The sequence below is a fragment of the Cervus elaphus genome, chromosome 11, assembly GCF_910594005.1.
Source record: "Cervus elaphus chromosome 11, mCerEla1.1, whole genome shotgun sequence".
NCBI lineage: Eukaryota > Metazoa > Chordata > Mammalia > Artiodactyla > Cervidae > Cervus > Cervus elaphus.
In genome coordinates, this window is record NC_057825.1 from 89161835 (window position 1) to 89178871 (window position 17037).

At 47.7% G+C, this 17037-nt stretch overlaps 1 protein-coding gene across 2 annotated transcripts in view; it reads right to left on the minus strand.

The window, feature by feature from the left end:
• The window catches only part of ADD2 (adducin 2), a 115477-nt gene that overhangs the window by 53785 nt on the left and 44655 nt on the right, over positions 1-17037 (minus strand). The window contains exon 2 of one of the 2 annotated variants that reach the window (XM_043918326.1): positions 1284-1398. The gene's annotated coding sequence lies outside the window, so the exon portion shown is untranslated. Of the gene's footprint in view, positions 1-1276; positions 1399-17037 lie in introns of both variants that reach the window. The other variant, XM_043918327.1, reaches the window with a different exon arrangement.

The following is a 17037-nucleotide window of genomic DNA, read 5'->3' on the forward strand; positions in this document are numbered from 1 at the left end:
CAATTGCAGTTGCAAGCACTTTCAGTGACTTCAGTGAACTATTCTAGGGGATCATAGAAACCGAGAGGGAGGTTGTGAAAACCCTCAAATTTATAGTCAAGTCGGTCAGAAGTGCAGGTGGTCAGAGACCCACACCTGCAGCTCGCCTCTGACGTGGGCGGAGTCTTGTCCATGACTTTGCTTTTTCTTATGTGCCCTTTTCACTCAGGGTAGTGTCAGAATTGAGTTGAATTGTAGGACATCTGGTTGGTGTCAGAGAATTGGTGATGAAACAAGCAACTTCAACTTGTGATTTATTTTCATTCCCAGGACAACTCTGTGAGACATTGTCCCCACTTTACAGATAAAAAGACTGAATCAGAGAGGTTAACTAATTTGCTGAAGATCACACAGTGGAGTTGGGGTTTCAACCAGGCCTGTCTCTGGACCCAGATTCTGCATTCCTCCTCTCCAAATATCTGCTGGACTGCCATGTGGAAGAGGGATTAAGCTGATTCCTGAGAACCTCAGGGGGCCGGAACCAGGAAACCAAGTGGTTATTGCAGGCAGGCAGATTCTAGCTAAGGGTGCGAGGGTGAAATTTCCACCAGCAGGAGCTTCTCAGTAAGGAGAAGACGGGACGGGCTGCCTCGTTAGGTGGTGAGCGCTCTCCTTGGAGCCAGCGTAACCACAGGGTGCTATAGAGGGGCTCTGCCCTGTTGGCGTGGGACCAGTGACCTCCGAGGTCCTTCTGATGCCATGATGGCTCTTTTTTTGTCGTTGAAGCATCGCTGATGATTGTTGTGCCAATCTGCACTGTACAGCGAAGTGACTCAGTTTTAGACATATCTGCATGATTCTCTCAATATTCTTTTCCATTATGGTTTGGAGATTGGCTATAGTTCCCTATGCTATACAGTAGTTCCCAGTCCATCCTTTTCCCCCAACCCTCACTCCCTTGGCAACCACAAGTCTGATCTCTTTGTCAGTGAGTCTGTTTCTGTTTTGTAGATAAGTTCATATGTGCCATATTTTAGATTCCACGTATAAGTGATATCATATGGTAATTGCCTTTTTCTGACTTCCTTCACTTAGTATGATAATCTCTAGTTGCACATGGTTGCTCTTGAGTCATTGAGATCAGGGGAGTTCATGGCAGTGACCTGAGTGTCTGGAAACTCACCCTGGTGAAATGGACCCAACCAAAAACTGTGTCTCACCCCTTCCCCCTCCCCCTCACAACCAAAAACTGTGTCTCACCCCTTCCCCCTCCCCTTCACCACCGGAAACTACTGACTGATTACCAGGAGGCAGGAGCAGCCTTGCCCCAGGCTGCCTCTTCTCAGCACTCAGCCTGCACACTCCGCTCCACTGCCCGGCTCGATGACATCTATAGGACCTCAAACATCCGGGTAGAAACTGGAAAACACAAACATGACAGACATCAGGGTGTTTTCTGTACCACCACAGCTCTTTGCCCTGTTTTTGCAGCACCGTTAGGTGCTGGTTGATTTTAAGAACTGTTGGGGAATTCTTGAAAATGAACTGAAGATGAATTTTTATTTTAAAAGCAGATTCTGTCTATTCAAAGGTAAAGAAAGCTTCATTATCTTTAAAATTGGGGTCAAAATTCCTTTCAAAAAGAGTTGTTGGAAAAATCCCTTTGCTGAATGTTGGCCAAGGGACCCCAGGCTTTCCCAGTAGCTTAGCTGGTAAAGAATCTGCCTGCCAATGTAGAAGAGGCCAGAGATGCAGAGTCAATCCCTGAGTCGGGAGGATCGCCTGGAGAAGGAAATGGCAACCCCCTTCGGTATTCTTGCCTGGGAAATCCCATGGATAGAGGAGCCTGGCAGGCTACAGCCCATGGGGCCGCAAAGAGTCAGACATGACTAAGCACGTATGTACATACTACCGCCAAGGGGCCGCAGGGGAGAGTGGCTGCTCTGCATGGTGGAGGGAGCTGAAGGTGGAACTCCGAGCAAGCCCAGAAGTGCAGACACAGCTGGGCTGGGAGGGACTGACCCCTTCCTGACAACCCACTCCCCCAAATACTTCACTAACAGCTCCTAAACCCACACGTGCTGGGGTGACTGATTTTTGGATGCAGCCCAAAGAGGCAGAAGAGGCCTGAAGAATATCACACCCTGGGAAAGTGGGAGGGTTTTGAAGTTGCACAGACCATGAATTGGTGGATTTAAGCCAAAGTCACCTAGAGTTCAAAGGGAAGGAAGGCCCCAGCTAATATCTAAGTAACAGGTCATAAAGGACTACTGAAGGAGGAATGTAAAGTAGTTAATGTCTTATAAACAATGGCGAATTACTGATCCAAAAATCCTAGTCACTAATCCAAAAATCCTGAAGATCAAGGTCATCAAAGGGTTAATCATCAATATACGTTTTTTTAAAAATGTGATAGTTATGGTTTTTGTTTTGTTTTTTTTTTTTACTTGGGGGTCTGTTGTTCAGACCCAGAGTTGCTTACCTCACCCAGAGTTGGCGTCATCCCCACCCCCAGATCCACTTCCCCCCGTGGGTCTGAGGACCTGTGCTGTCCTGCCGGTCTTGTCTCATCCGCCAGGAAAGGAGGGTGCAAGGAGAATTCATCTTGGGAGGTCTGATATGCCTGTGGGAGTTCGGGATGCTGAGCGACCCCTGAGGCACCACTGACCTCTCGGTCTGTCTGGGCAACCTGGGCTCAGCATTCCAGGGCTGAGAAGGCCCCTGATGGGTCCAGTCCTGATGTTCACCCCTCTAGTTAGGGTCTTGACAGTTGTTTCCAAAAGCTCTTCTCTATGCTCTGCATGTCCAGCTGCCAGCTGCAGTTCTCCTAACCATGGGTCTTATTTTTAGCTAGAAAACAGGGTCAGTGCCAGAACTTAAGGCCACTTCCACCCATTGCCTAACAATATGGGAGCCCTGCCTCCCGGGGTTTGCTGATAAAGCTCTGGATGTGCTTCTTCCTGCGGGCAGCCACTGGCCTGCCTTAAAGACCAATCCTGCAGCCAGGTAAGTTGTCTTCTGTGAAGTGCCAGCTTCCTCCCCTTCACCAGCAGCCCCTGGCACAGAGATGAGGTTGCCCAGCCCTGCTAAGGCTTGGATTTTCAGAGTCTGAACTATTACTTGTATCCACAGAGAGAATTAATGTCCCCCAAAGGGACCTGCTCCATTCATGTAAGAAGACAGACATCTGTCCCACAGACAAGTATACCCTGAACACTGACTAATACCCATCCTATCTCCATCAGTGTTGATATTCCACTGTTAGAGCTCCATTCCTTAGGGTATAGTATTAACCCTTGTTTACAATGAAAATAGCCCTGAGAGGTATTATAGGCAAATGTGTTATTTTAAACATTCTCCTCTGTTACCAAACCTGTCAGATCTCTGATTGCAGAGTCAGGCTGGGCGGGGCCAGGACAGGTACCCGATCAGCAAGTCTCAGTGAGGGAAAAGGAAGAGGTCTGATGCCAGGGTCACTCAGGAGAGTCCAACACCTGGGGCAGAGCTGGGCCTCAGGGGACCCTGGTCTCGGAGACAGAACCCTCTGAGCTGTGCCTGCTGTGGTTTCAAGGACAGGGTCACGATCCACTCCACTCAGCCTTTGGCGTCCCCAGCATCTGCTTTAAGGGCCAAGCTCACCCAGGCCCCGTGGGAAGAGCTAAGCAAGGAGCTCCCCATGTAGTGAGAAGGCCTGACACCTCCTGGGAGGCCGCCCCTGTCCCATCCCCCCCACCCTCACCCCAGGACCACCTGCTCCCTACTCTCAGGGTGTAGCTAAGCTGGCTGGGAGGCAGAACAAGTTAGGACACTGGATTTCAGCCCTAGCTGGCTGCTCGCTAGACTGTGGCCTCTGTCCACCCCACCCCTAGATGGCCCACAGCCACCTTGAAAATGACCTGTCCAAACAGACCATCAGTCTAGCCAGCCCTGCACCAGAGCCTCCCTCCTCCAGCCAGCATCCCCTCCCTGCCCCCCCACCCAGCTGGCCATCCACCAAGGGCCCCAGAAGGCAGCCTTGACTCCTCCCTCTTCATGCCCTGTGTCCCTACTGTCACCAGATTCTCTGGTTTTATGTTCTAAATATCTTCCCACCCAGAGCACCACACCCTGAATCAAGCCAGTGTCAGCCCCATCACATTCATCAGTTCAGTTCAGTTCAGTCACTCAGTCATGTCCGATTCTTTGTGACCCTATGGACTGCAGCACGCCACGTTTCCCTGTCCATCACCAACTCCCAGAGCTTATTCAAACTCATGTCCATTGAGCTGGTGATGCCATCCAACCATCTCATCCTCTGTCATCCCCTTCTCCTCCCGCCTTCAACCCTTCCCAGCAACAGGGTCTTTTTATTTTATTTTTTTTATTTATTTTTATTAGTTGGAGGCTAATTACTTTACAACAGAGTCTTTTTAAATGAGTCAGTTCTTTGCATTAGATGGCCAGAGTGTTGGAGCTTCAGCTTCAGTATCAGTCCTTCCAATGAATATTCAGGACTGATTTCCTTTAGGATGGACTGATTGGATCTCCTTGCAGTCTAAGGGACTCTCAAGAGTCTTCTCCAACATCACAGTTCAAAAGCATCAATGCTTCGGCACTCAGCTTTCTTTATAGTCCAACTCTCACATCTATACATGACTACTAGAAAAACCACTGCTTTAACCAAATGGACCTTTGTTGGCAAAGTAACATCTCTGCTTTTTAATATGCTGTCTAGGTTGATCATAGCTTTTCTTCCAAGGAGCAAGCATCTTTTAATTTCATGGCTTCAATCACCATCTGCAGTGATTTTGAAGCCCAAAAAAATAAAGTCTGTCACTGTTTCCATTGTTTCCCCATCTATTTGCTGTGAAGCGATGGACCCGATGTCATAATCTTAGTTTTCTGAATGTTGAGCTTTAAGCCAACTTATTCACTCTCCTCTTTCACTTTCATCAAGAGGCTTTTTAGTTCTTCTTCACTTTCTGCCATAAGGGTGGTGTCATCTGCATATCTGAGGCTATTGATATTTCTCCCGGCAATCTTGATTCCAACTTGTGCTTCATCCAGTCCAGCATTTCTCATGATGTACTCTGCATATAAGTGAAATAAGCAGGGTGACAAGATTTGGCCTTGATGTACTCCTTTCCCGATTTGGAACCAGTCTGTTGTTCCATGTCCAGTTTTAACTGCTGCTTCTTGACCTGCATACAGATTTCTCAGGAGACAGGTCAGGTGGTCTGGTATTCCCATCTCTTTAATAATTTTCCACAGTTTGTTGTGATCCACACAGTCAAAGGCTTTGGCATAGTCAATAAAGTAGAAGTAGATGTTTTTCTGTAACTCTCTCGCTTTTTCTATGATCCAGTGGATGTTGGCAATTTGATCTCTGGTTCCTCTGCCTTTTCTAAATCCAGCTTGGACATCTGAAAGTTCTTGGTTCATGTACAATTGAAGCCTGGCTTGGAGAATTTTGAGCATTACTTTGCTAGCAGGTGAGATGAGTGCAATTGTGTGGTAGTTTGAACATTCTTTGGCATTGCCTTTCTTTGGAACTGGAATGAAAACTGACCTTTTCCAGTCCTGTGGCCACTGCTGAGTTTTCCAAATTTGCTCACATATGTGACTTTCACAGTGTCGTCTTTTAGGATTTGAAATAGCTCAACTGGAATGCCATCCCCTCCACTAGCTTTGTTCATGGTGATGCTTTCTAAGGCCCACTTGACTTCGTATTCCAGGATGTCTGGCTCTAGGTGAGTGATCACACCATCATGATTATCTGGGTCATGAACATCTTTTTTTGTATAGTTCTTCTGTGTATTCTTGCCACCACTTAATATCTTCTGCTTCTGTCAGGTCCATACCATATCTGTCCTTTATTGTGCCCATCTTTGCATGAAATGTTCCCTTGGTATCTCTAATTTTCTTGAAGAGATCTCTAGTCTTTCCCATTCTATTGTTTTCTTCTATTTCTTTGCATTGATCACTGAGGAAGGCTTTCTTATCTCTCCTTGTTATTCTTTGGAACTCTGCATTCAAATGGGTGTACCTTTCCTTTTCTCCTTTGCCTTTCACTTCTCTTCTTTTCACAGCTATTTGTAAGGCCTCCTCAGACAACCATTTTGCTGCTTTGCATTTCTTTTTCTTGGGGACAGTCTTGATCCCTGCCTCTGTACAATGTCACGAACCTCCATCCATAGTTCATCAGGCTCTCTGTCTATCAGATTTAATTCCTTGAATCTATTTGTCACTTCCACTGTATAATCGTAAGGGATTTGATTTAGGTCATACCTGAATGGTCTAGTGGTTTTCCCTACTTTTCTTCAATTTACGTCTGAATTTGGCAATAAGGAGTTCATGATCTGAGTCACAGTCAGCTCCTGGTTTTGTTTTTGCGGACTGGATAGAGCTTCTCCATCTTTGGCTGCAAAGAATTGCATTCATGATCTCAGCCTAGTCTTTCCTTTCTCATACACCCCATCCAATCAGTAGCAAGAGTCGCTGTTCTAAAAATGCAAATCTGACCCACTGCCCTGCATCCCCCTCCCCACCCCCAGCCCATCCATGGCTCCCCGCCATCCGGGCAGCATTCTTGCACCTTTTTTTTTTTTTCTAATTTCTCGCCTCTAGCCAAAATTTAGATTGTATTACAAAAGTGACAGCTCTCCTCTTTATACTTATCAAATATAAAATTTTAATTCTGAATTTGCTTTTTCAAACCAAATGTATTCTCCGTGTTGGAAATTGAAACCCACCCATTCCCCACCAGGAGACTGACGATCATGCCTTTCTGTCTCTGGCCACTCCCTTCTTTGAGGACTGCACCCTCCAGAATGAGGTCCCTCTTGGCTCGTTGGCAAAGCCCCCTGGGCCTCCCAGTGCCTGCCCCCTCCCTCCCAGACTATCACGCTTGCTGGGCGGCTGTTCCCAGGACCTGGAAGGCACTCAGCCAGTCCCCACCTTTGTCCTTGCTGGTCTCTGCCCGGAGCACTCTCTTCTTTGCCTTTTCCTTTCAGCTCAGGTTGTCTGCTCCTCCCAGAAGCCTTCCCTCCACACCCCTGTCCTTTACACTCCCATCACCATTATGCTCCTCTTTCATTCCACTTACCATCCAACAGCAACAGTCTATCACCACAAGCTCCTAGCAGGCAGGGCCTGTGTCTTTGTTTGACATGTCTCTATTCTTTGTGTTGCTGTAGGGCTGGGGTCACGTAGATGCTTAATAAATAGTTGAACTGAAACTCCACGAGCAGTGAATTAGGAGTTAAAATTGCTCAGCAATGCAACACTGCCCAGGCCCCTGGGTCCCAGAGGTGAGTAAGGGCCCAGGGGAGCTCGGAACAGTGTGGGGAGACCTACCCCTGAGCAGCCCATTTCAGAGTATGGTGCTGAGTGATAATGGGGCATGTGTGGCAGGCACCCTAGCGCCTAAATCATCTTCTCTAAAATAACATATCCTCTTGTTATGTAATCCAAATGACTGGACCTCTCTGACAGCCACTCTTCTTGTCTATTTTAAGACAGAATTCCAGCAATTGGTTGCAGCTCTAACAAAGCCAACTCCACAATATAACACGGATTGTGGGGAGACAGAGGAGAAGGGAATAGACACCCTTGGGTCAGCCTCACCCCCTTATCCCCACCCCCAACCTCTTCCCTTCAGCTCCCTCTGGGCATCTCCAGTTTGCACCCTCACACTCTGGCGCCTACTCAGCAAAGACTCTACTGGGATTCGCCCTCCTTGGAGAGCAGCCAGGGATCACAATCCTGAAACGCGCTCCCTGTCACGGGTCATTTTTGTCTCTGTCCCACTGAAGACCAGGTAAATGTAACCACTGGAGTATGAAATCACATTTCTGTGGGTCGTTCCTTGTAGCTATAAAAGGAACAGAAGGTCTAGAAGAGAATGCTCAAGTTGTCTGACTTTCTGTTAACATCCGTTTAAGCCCTGTGCGCACACAGGGAGGCAGGTGCCTGTCTCCTTCCACTTCCAGTGGGAGGCGTCCAGACAGGAGCAGACAGTCGGCATCACCCGCACCCCGAGCCCACAGCGGAAAGACATGACAAGTGGTCATTTCCCATCTGCTTCAACGTCTGCCACGGGCACGGCCGCCCCCTGGGTGGGGGTGCCTCTAAAGCCCCAGGCTCCCAGCCCCATGGGTCAGCTCCAGACAAGGACAGCAGGGCATTTGCTTCAAGCCTGAGACTTGAAGTCAGAGCCCAAACTCACCGATTCCTGAATGAAGCTTCCAGAAGTGAGGGAGGAACTGGTCAAGGCCTTGCTGCTGTTACTTTGCAGAGTAAATGGAGACAGTTGAGTAAGAGGTGGGACCACACCCTGCCTGTTCCCTTCAGATAAAGAGAAAGCTCAAGCCCCTGGGTGATGGGATTATGGCTGAGGCTTATCATCAGCTTCTTCACCTACTTCTGAATTTTCCACAGTTCTGTGTAAGGGATTAACCATTTAGGATGAAAAGAGTGTCAAAGAAGAAAGGAGGAAGTGTCTCTCTCTGTCCTTCTCCAGAAACCCCCTTGGCTACAGGAACCCTTTAACCCCCTGACTGCTGCAGCCTCAGAAGGAAGACATTATTTGAACCAAAAAATTGGAGCTGTTAAACCCAGATAGGTATCAGGGCTGTGCCTGGCCCTTCTCATCAGTGCCATGGCGAAGGACCCCTCATCCTGCTTTTCAGGTGAGGAAACTGAGGTTAAGGAAATGGAGTGACTTGATCAGAGTCACAGAGCTACTGGGGATCATGGCGTTACTGAGACATGCACAGAGACAGCATTTCAACCCTGTGTAGGGGTGAGGGCAGTGTTCCAGCACAAGCTAGTGAACTGTGGGGTTCAGGGAGGCCCCAATCTCAAGGCTCCAGCACGAGTTTAACCCACTTGCCAGATACCTCTGCCACCATCACAAGACCATGTGGACTTCAGGCCTTCAGTGAAGGGAAAGAAAGGGGGTTCAGGAAACCCCAGTGATGCAGGGACAGTCCTGAACTAGCAGGAGGGCTGTGCTCAGCAAATACGCAGTTCCTTTCTTCGGTGAGGAGGTGCCAGACTTGCATACTATGTGGATAAAAGCCTGTCTAATTGAACTGACACGTCCTCTGATTCACTGTTTCACACCTCAGGTTGTCCTAGAATCCAGTCACAGGGAACTTTTAAGTGGCCATCTTATCTACCTTTTGCCTTCAGGCCAGACTGTACCTAAAAACCAATGGAGCTATATTTTGAAAGGTTTCACCTTGGTCAAGTTTGAACATAAAACGGTTGGTTCTGCTTTGGGACCTAATCTGAGAGTATTTATCCTTCGTGTGGCAAGACTACCCTTACCCCCAACTCCACCTCCAGCCAAGAAGTCCAGGGAACAGCTATTGGATGCTGTGTCCTTCTATGTCTAATAAACTATTTTCTCGGCCACAGAGGTAGAAATAAATATTCCTTTAGCATATTAAGGTCAAGATTGTTATGTTGGGCTTTAAAAACTGGTTTTGTTGGTTTTATTTTATTTTATTTTATTTGCTTACTGAGCACAAGAGGAAATGATAAGAACACTTTGCATCTAGGACTAAAGGGAGATCTGACACCATCCCCCCCCTCTCCAGACTGAGGAAACTATAGAACTTCATAGATTCAATGGGACGTGGTGATTTGGGGAGGGAGAGGAGAGTCAATAGGCCCAGAAAGAGGGGATGGCGGGAACTGGAAGGAATATGCCACGTTGTGACAGGGTCCAAAGGCTCATGTGGGGAACCTACTGCCCCTGGAACATGCATCAAAGACAGCCCAAAGCCCGAGCAGTCAGGCTCACAGTGTCACAGTGTGTGAAACAAGACAGAAGAAAATAGCAGGTCCGTTGTTTAACTTTCCACTCCTCTCTGTGATCCTCCCTGTGATCCGGTATGGTATGGATCGTATCACAATTAAGGAAAGAGCTGGTTAAACGTGTTTGTATGTGTGTCTGCATATCCATGTGTCAGGAACAATGCCATGGACTCACCAAACTCACTTCCTTTTCTCCCTGGGACCCACCTTTCCTACCTGTCTTCCCTCTGAATAGGGCCAATGAGATGTCAGCCAATGAGATTAAGCGGAAGTGACTTGCGTCACCTGTTGCCCAGACAGTTAAGAGCGGAACTGCCCTCCACACTGTCCTTCCTTGCCGCCCTGCTGGAGGCGGAGGGTCCGGTGGAAGCTCTGGGACCTTTGAGGGTGATGCAGCCACCAGACGGAAGGCGGTGGGGTGTCACTGAAGGCAGCCCACTGAGCTCTGGATCAGGGAGGCTGAGGTGGTGGTTACGGTAGCAGGTAGCCCACCCTGAAAAACACATTCACACGTTTTCTTTAGCACAGGGTTGACTGCCTTCTATTAGCTCGATGGTTGTTTCCTCCATTTCACTTATTTGAGTGTCTCCTTTAAGATCAGCGGTCACCCATACATTGAATCTTTGCTCTCTGATTTTTTTCTCATATTTTTTTCTCTCACCAGTTTCCTTACTGCTATTTTCCTGGCATTCTGAATGTTTGTCATTACTATCATCATCTCCAATTTCGCTAATTTTAATTCGGCAAAATAGTGTGAATTCTAATTCCCACATTGAACATTTTATCTTTTGCACACTTTTCTTACTGTGTCTCCATTTCACCTCTGACCTTTTCATCTTAGTCTATCTTCTCCTATGACTGCCCTCTCCTGTTTCTTAGAAGCCACGCCTTTTTGAACTATTTTAAGGCTACTAAGTTTGGGAAGATCCCCTGGAGAAGGGAATGGCTACCCACTCCAGTATTCTTGCCTGGAGAATCCCATGGACAGAGGAGTCTGGCGGGCTACCATCCATGGGATCACAGAGTTTGACATGACTGAGCAACTAACACATACATACACACAAGGCTACTAAATAGTTTTCTGACACTTTTCTTCTGGTTCCTACAGCAGAGTATTATGAGATAAGTACTTCTTTTGAGTCTTCCACATCATTTATCTTCTCTGCAGTGTCTTTTCTCAAAACACATTTAATTGTTTTTCTTTTCCTTTATTCTCAAATAAGGTGAAATCAAGTCTCCTAAGATCCAACCTACAGTGGAACCAGCTTTTAGCAAAAGGTGATCAGGAAACCAGATTTCTAGAAATCAAATATGGTGCACACATAATTAACAGTGACTTATATTACCTTCAGGCAACTTCTGCACTAAGCTGGCCATAAAAGCAACCTCAATAATCAGTCCACTTAAGATCAGAGATATACAAGGACGAATATCAAGAAAAGCAGCTCAATCTCACATCCAGGTTATAAAATGGGTGTTCTTTTTATATAAATTTAATGAAGTTCAATCAAGCTCATTTCTAGGCAGATGATTCTAGTCTCTTAACATCGGACTCAAAGAAACAAACAAGTGAACCTACACTTGTTAAAACATGACCCTCCACTTAATAACTTCCTGAGAGTTTGTAAAACTCTTGATAAGATTTAGGAAGGAGGAAATGAAAGGTAAACATCAGGACAACAATTTGAGGGCTCTCAGATTCTGGCAACGCAAGTCAGCCTACTTCCAGGATGTCTCCTGCTTAAAGAAATAACATGAGAGGCTAGTCACACAGCAAGCCCAAAGAAGACTTTTGATACAGGCCTCAGAAGTGAAGGCAGAGAGACAGAAGTGCAGGTATTGATTTTATACTGAGAGATAAAAATAAACATCGGTATCACTGCATTTCTCCAGATCTAGGATATCATTGTTAATTGACACGTCATTATTTTAAATATTACTGAGAAAACCACTGCTAGTTATAATTTTGCCATCATTAATTGGAGCACATATCCCAATATGAGATGTTGAAATGTGGGGAGAAAATGTGTGCTTTAGAATTGATGAAGTATGAGAACCCATCTTAGAAGTCAGTGTCACCAACTTTGAGATTGCCCTTCACATGGAGGAGATAGGTTGTCCACCAAATTGGGAAGCCAAGGGATGAGGCAAGAGAAACAGGCCATGGGGCTTTGGGAGAGCCCCTTGACACTGAATCAAGGCTTATCAGCAGACGAGGTTTGTCGGCTCTCTGTCCTGCTTCTGGCGGGTATGCTGTTCCAGGATCTATGGAGCGAGGCAGATTGACATGGCCGGCTCCCAATCAGCGCACATCCATGATCTGCTGAGGAGGCAATCTTCCTCCTCTGTGAAACAGGACCGTATTATCACAAGGCGGGACCAGACTAGGATGAGAAGGCCAAACATAAAAGACATCAAGATGAGACAGAACGGAAATAGATCCACCTGAATTTCTGACTCACTGAGCCAGTGAAAACCTCCATGGCTGGAAGTGCTCTCCAGGGGAACTAGCACACAGTAAGTGCTCGACCAGCCCCCGTATCCTTACTCTAAGAACCCTCCCAGATCGGCCTTGGGGTCTGCCTGGCCTCTTTCCCAATGTTGGGAGCAGAGAGAAAATTAAGAACTATTAAGGGGAGTGGGCATAGGGTGAGATGGTAACTTAACTCGAAAGGAGTTCGTGCTGTGCTAACCTGCTTCAGTCCTGTCTGACTCTCTGCGACCCGTGGACTGTAGCCCTCCAGGCTCCTCTGTCCGTGGGATTCTCCAGGCAAGAATACTGGAGTGGGTTGTCGTTTCCTTCTCCAGGGGATCTTTCTGACCCAGGGACCGAATCCGAGTCTCTTACATCTCCTGCCTTGGCAGGTGGGTTCTTTACCACTAGCGCCACCTAAAGCCATCTTAATACATTAAACGCCCAGGAAACTGACCCCTCCGTGCAGCATTGTGGCTGAAGACCCAGGCTCTGGAGAGCATTAAGGGACCAAAATTGAATTCAAGCTCTGCATCTCTCCAGCTGTTATTTAGTTTCTCTCAACCTCAGTTTCTTCATCTGTAAGATGAAGAGAGGAAGAGTACCTCCTCGGAGGATCATATGAGACAATATATGTAAGCACAGGCTTTGCAAAGAGCCTGGTAGATAAGTGCTCACTCAATAAATGTTACATGCTTGCTGGTCATGGGGAGGGAGGTGGGAGGGGGGTTCAGGATGGGGAACACATGTAAATCCATGGCTGATTCATGTCAATGTATGGCAAAAACCACTACAATATTGTAAAGTAATTAGCCTCCAACTAATAAAAATAAATGGAAAAAATAAATAAATAAATGTTACATGCTTGTTGGTCAATGAGTCCTCTTGTGGTCCAAGACAGTGCAACAACTGCGTCTTTAAATCACAGTCTGGGTACCATCTTCCAGCAAGTGTATATCTGGGCTGACTGCCCCATCAGATGTTCTCAAGGGAATGCCAAAGAATCTGTGAAACTGAGCTTAATAAAATTAGGCAGGTTGTGTCTGCTGCTGAATTTCTATACTAAAGAAACAAGTGGATTTGGGGCTGGTGCGTTTGTAAATGGTGGGCTCCACTTTCCCCTCTGAGCTACTCATCTGGAACTTCTACTATTAGTTTATGGAAGCGTGTCCAACTGTTTGCGACCCCATGGACTGCAGCACACCAGGCTTCCCTGTCCTTCACTATCTCCTGGAGTTTGCTCAAACACATGTCCATTGAGTTGGTGAGGCCATCCAACCATCTCATCTTCTGTGGCTCCCTTCTCCTCCTCCTTCAATCTTTCCCAGTATCAGGGTCTTTTCCAATGTGTCGGCTCTTCCCATCAGGTGGCCAAAGTATTGAAGCTTCAGCTTCAGCATCAGTCCTTCCAATGAATGTTCAGGGCTCATTTCCTTTAGGATTGACTGGTTTGGTATATATATTTGATATATATAGTGACTGCTATGCTCAGGCACTGTACTCAGCACTTCCCTGCCATGAGCCTGCCATTCCAGAGCCCATACTATGCTGAGGGGTGAGGGACTGAGCAGCCATGAGACCTTGGGCATTGTGTGCCTCATCTCTCAATGGTGGCTGTAGCAGTACTAATCTCACAAGAAGTATCTCACCTGCATTCTGGGGGGCCTTTTCACAAGGTATTCGGAGCGTGGCTCAGCTGCCAGCATCCTAGCAAAACCACGCACCTGTCCAGGCACAGATGCCTCTGTGCACCCTGCCCCCCACAAACATACTCCATGCACATGGGCCTTCCAGAGCTCAAGTCGGGCTGTGTGCTGCCTGGGATGCTCCCCTGAGCACACCTGGAGGCGGCCTAGTGACATCTCCCTTGTGGTTCTCCCCCCTGGGCTCTTGGATTTTGCTTCTGGGTCTTCTGGACTTGGAGCTCCATCTCAGAGTTGCGGGGCTCAATTCTGTCGCCTCTAGAGATCTGAGCATCCATCCTTGGCAGGGCCATGGAGAGAGGCCCCGCCAGTCCCTGCCCCGAGCAATGTCCCTGGCCATGGCTATGCAGTGCTCCTTTGACACAGATGGGATGCACTGTTTCAGTCACTCACTGAACAGTAAAATGTGCTCCCCATCCTCCAGACACCAACAACTGGGGGTCCCCCAACCTCCAGGCACTGTGGGGTGGGAGCAGGAAGGCTCACACTGTGTCTCGGCCTTCTTTGTGCTCTGCCTCCCAGAAAAGTGAGACCTGGTGCCGTCTCTCTCCACCACCTCTTGAACCTTCCATAATTTCAGAGGCACTCAATAATGCTTCTGAATGGTGAAGTATATTGTGAAGAGCACAGATTCTGGGACAGACTGCTGGGTTTGTAGCCCAAGTTCAACTCTACTAGCTATGAGAGCTTAGGTGAGTTCCTGAACTACTCTGTGCCTCAGTTTCCTCATCTATAAAATAGGGCTGGTAATTACAGTTGCAGCCCTGAGGGGTTGTTGCAGTCAAATGGATTCATCCATGTAAAATATGTAGGGCAAGGTCTGTCATAGGAAAGGCATCAATAACGCTGGTACTGTTTGGCAGTGTTCAGTGGGTAAATCAGAGCACCAGGCTGGACCAGCTCCAGAGGGTGAGCTATGGCAAGGGGCTGGAAGCAGGCTGCCTGGGACTGTTCTAAGGGGGTCTGTCGTGGGTTGAAGAGTGGCCCCTCCCCTCAAAAAACACGTTCATGCCCCAACACCCAGAACCTGCAAATGTGACCTTATTTGGAAGATGGATCTTTACTGATGTACTTAAACTGAGAATCTAAGATGAAATCATCCTGAGTTATCCTGGTGGGCCCTGAGCCCCATTACAACTATCTTCACAAGCCACATGGAGACAAGGAAGCAGAGATCAGAGTGAGGCAGCCACGAGGTAAGGAATGCCAGAAGCCACCAGAAGCTGAAAGAGGACTGAGAAGATTCTCCCTTAGAGCTCTGGGGGGAGTGCAGTCCTGCTGACCCCTTGAGCTCACACTTCCGACCTCCCCCAGCTGTTTCAGGCTTCTGCCACCCTAACGTGCATACACATTGCCCGAGAGTCTTGCTAACCTGCAGATGCTGATTCAATCAGTAGGTCTGGAGTGAAGCCTCCAGATTGTGTATTTCTCCGAAGCTCTCAGGTGAGGCTGATGCTCTCCCACTTTGAGTAGCAAGGGTACAAGAGCGTATTGTCATCAATAGCACCATGTTGGCAAGGGGGCCCCCAGAACAAAAGTTTGGAATTTGTAGATGCGATCAGTCACCATGCAGGACCACTGTGGGAGTGGAGGAGCCTAGCTTTCAGCTGCAGCATAAAGAGTGGATGCAAGTCATTGAACTCTGATGGGATGTCTCCCTGGGCTCAGTCGATGCTTCTAAATTGAACAACAGCTCACCGGGCCAATGCTAATGGCTTCTGACTGTTCCAGTCCATCACTCTCTAACAGGGTCAACCAAGAAGTGGTCTCATTCTTTTGGATGAAAAAAAGAAGAAAGGTTTCCTTAGCCCTGTCATGCAAAGAACCCAAAACTATTCCTGGGAGAATGGAAACTATCATGACAGAATCCAAGTTTTCTAATTTCAATGAGCTTGATGGAGACTTCTGCTTTGGTACTTTTGCCCTAATGTTTTTATAGAGTGAAAAACACTTGGTCCAAAGAAGATGAGAATGTGCCTGGAATCTAGTCTGAGCTCTTACATGACTGGGTAACTAGAAGTTCAGTTTGATAGAGAGGAGAGGCCATTGCATGGGTGCCCAGGATAAGGGTGGGAGTGGAGGAGATTTACCCCCTTAAAAAAGCCTAGGTTTAAAAATGAAAACAAAAAACGCTGGCCCACCAAGTCCAGTGTAGGAATGGGCAGAACACACAGATGTCATTTGGCCAGAAATCTCAACATATTTGTCTCCCCACTTAGCTCTCTTTTCAGCGCTCACTCCTTCCATCCAGTCCACACCCATGGTTACATGTCTAAAATGCTTCATAAGAACCATCCATGTCTCCCTGTCCATAGCCAGACAGTCCCCAGGCTTTATGTCACGTACCAACAGTGATGGATCAGTGGCGCTGCTTGTAGAGCTTGAATCCCCTTCTGCCTTCAGTCGGAAAGAACATGAGGACTGGTTTCCCATGTCTGCCATAAGCTGGGGACAGGAGTGTGACTCTATGCCATTTCTTTCTGGACAGCAGCATAAGGTCATCTTGGCTTTCAAGCTCCTCAGTCTGGGACCAAGGCATCATCTCCCTGCTCCTCCTATATGAAAGGCCCAGCCCAGCCTGACGGACAGGCCTGTCCTTCTGCCCCAACCCTGCACACGTGCCGCTGCCTCTGTGGCCTGACTCAGGCCAGCCTCTCCTCTTCCCCTAGGCAAGATCTTTCTATTCTCGCCCTCTTCTCAGCTCCAGGACCTCTCATTTGTCATCAGACTAACATCTTTTCCAGCTATTGCTCATCTCTGAATACAAGTCAGGACAAAAATGACTAATGCATGAGTGTCCCCAGCTCTCCCCTCCCTGAGCGTCAGAGCCTGCCTCCTTGGTTCTCTGGGCTTCGTAAAGCAGCAGAGACAGGAAGAGAGGTGGGGGGAGAATGAGAGGTAAGTCCTTGAACATTGTCGGTCAGTTTGAAGGCCTCGTGTTGGGCGAGGAGAGCGTGTGAGGCCTGAGGGCAGCAGGCAAAAGAGCCCAGATCCACGGGAAACGTTGCCGTGCTCCACATGCTCCTGGCCTTACGGTCAGGAGTTTTTACAAAGGGTTTCAGGTTACTTAGTCCCCTC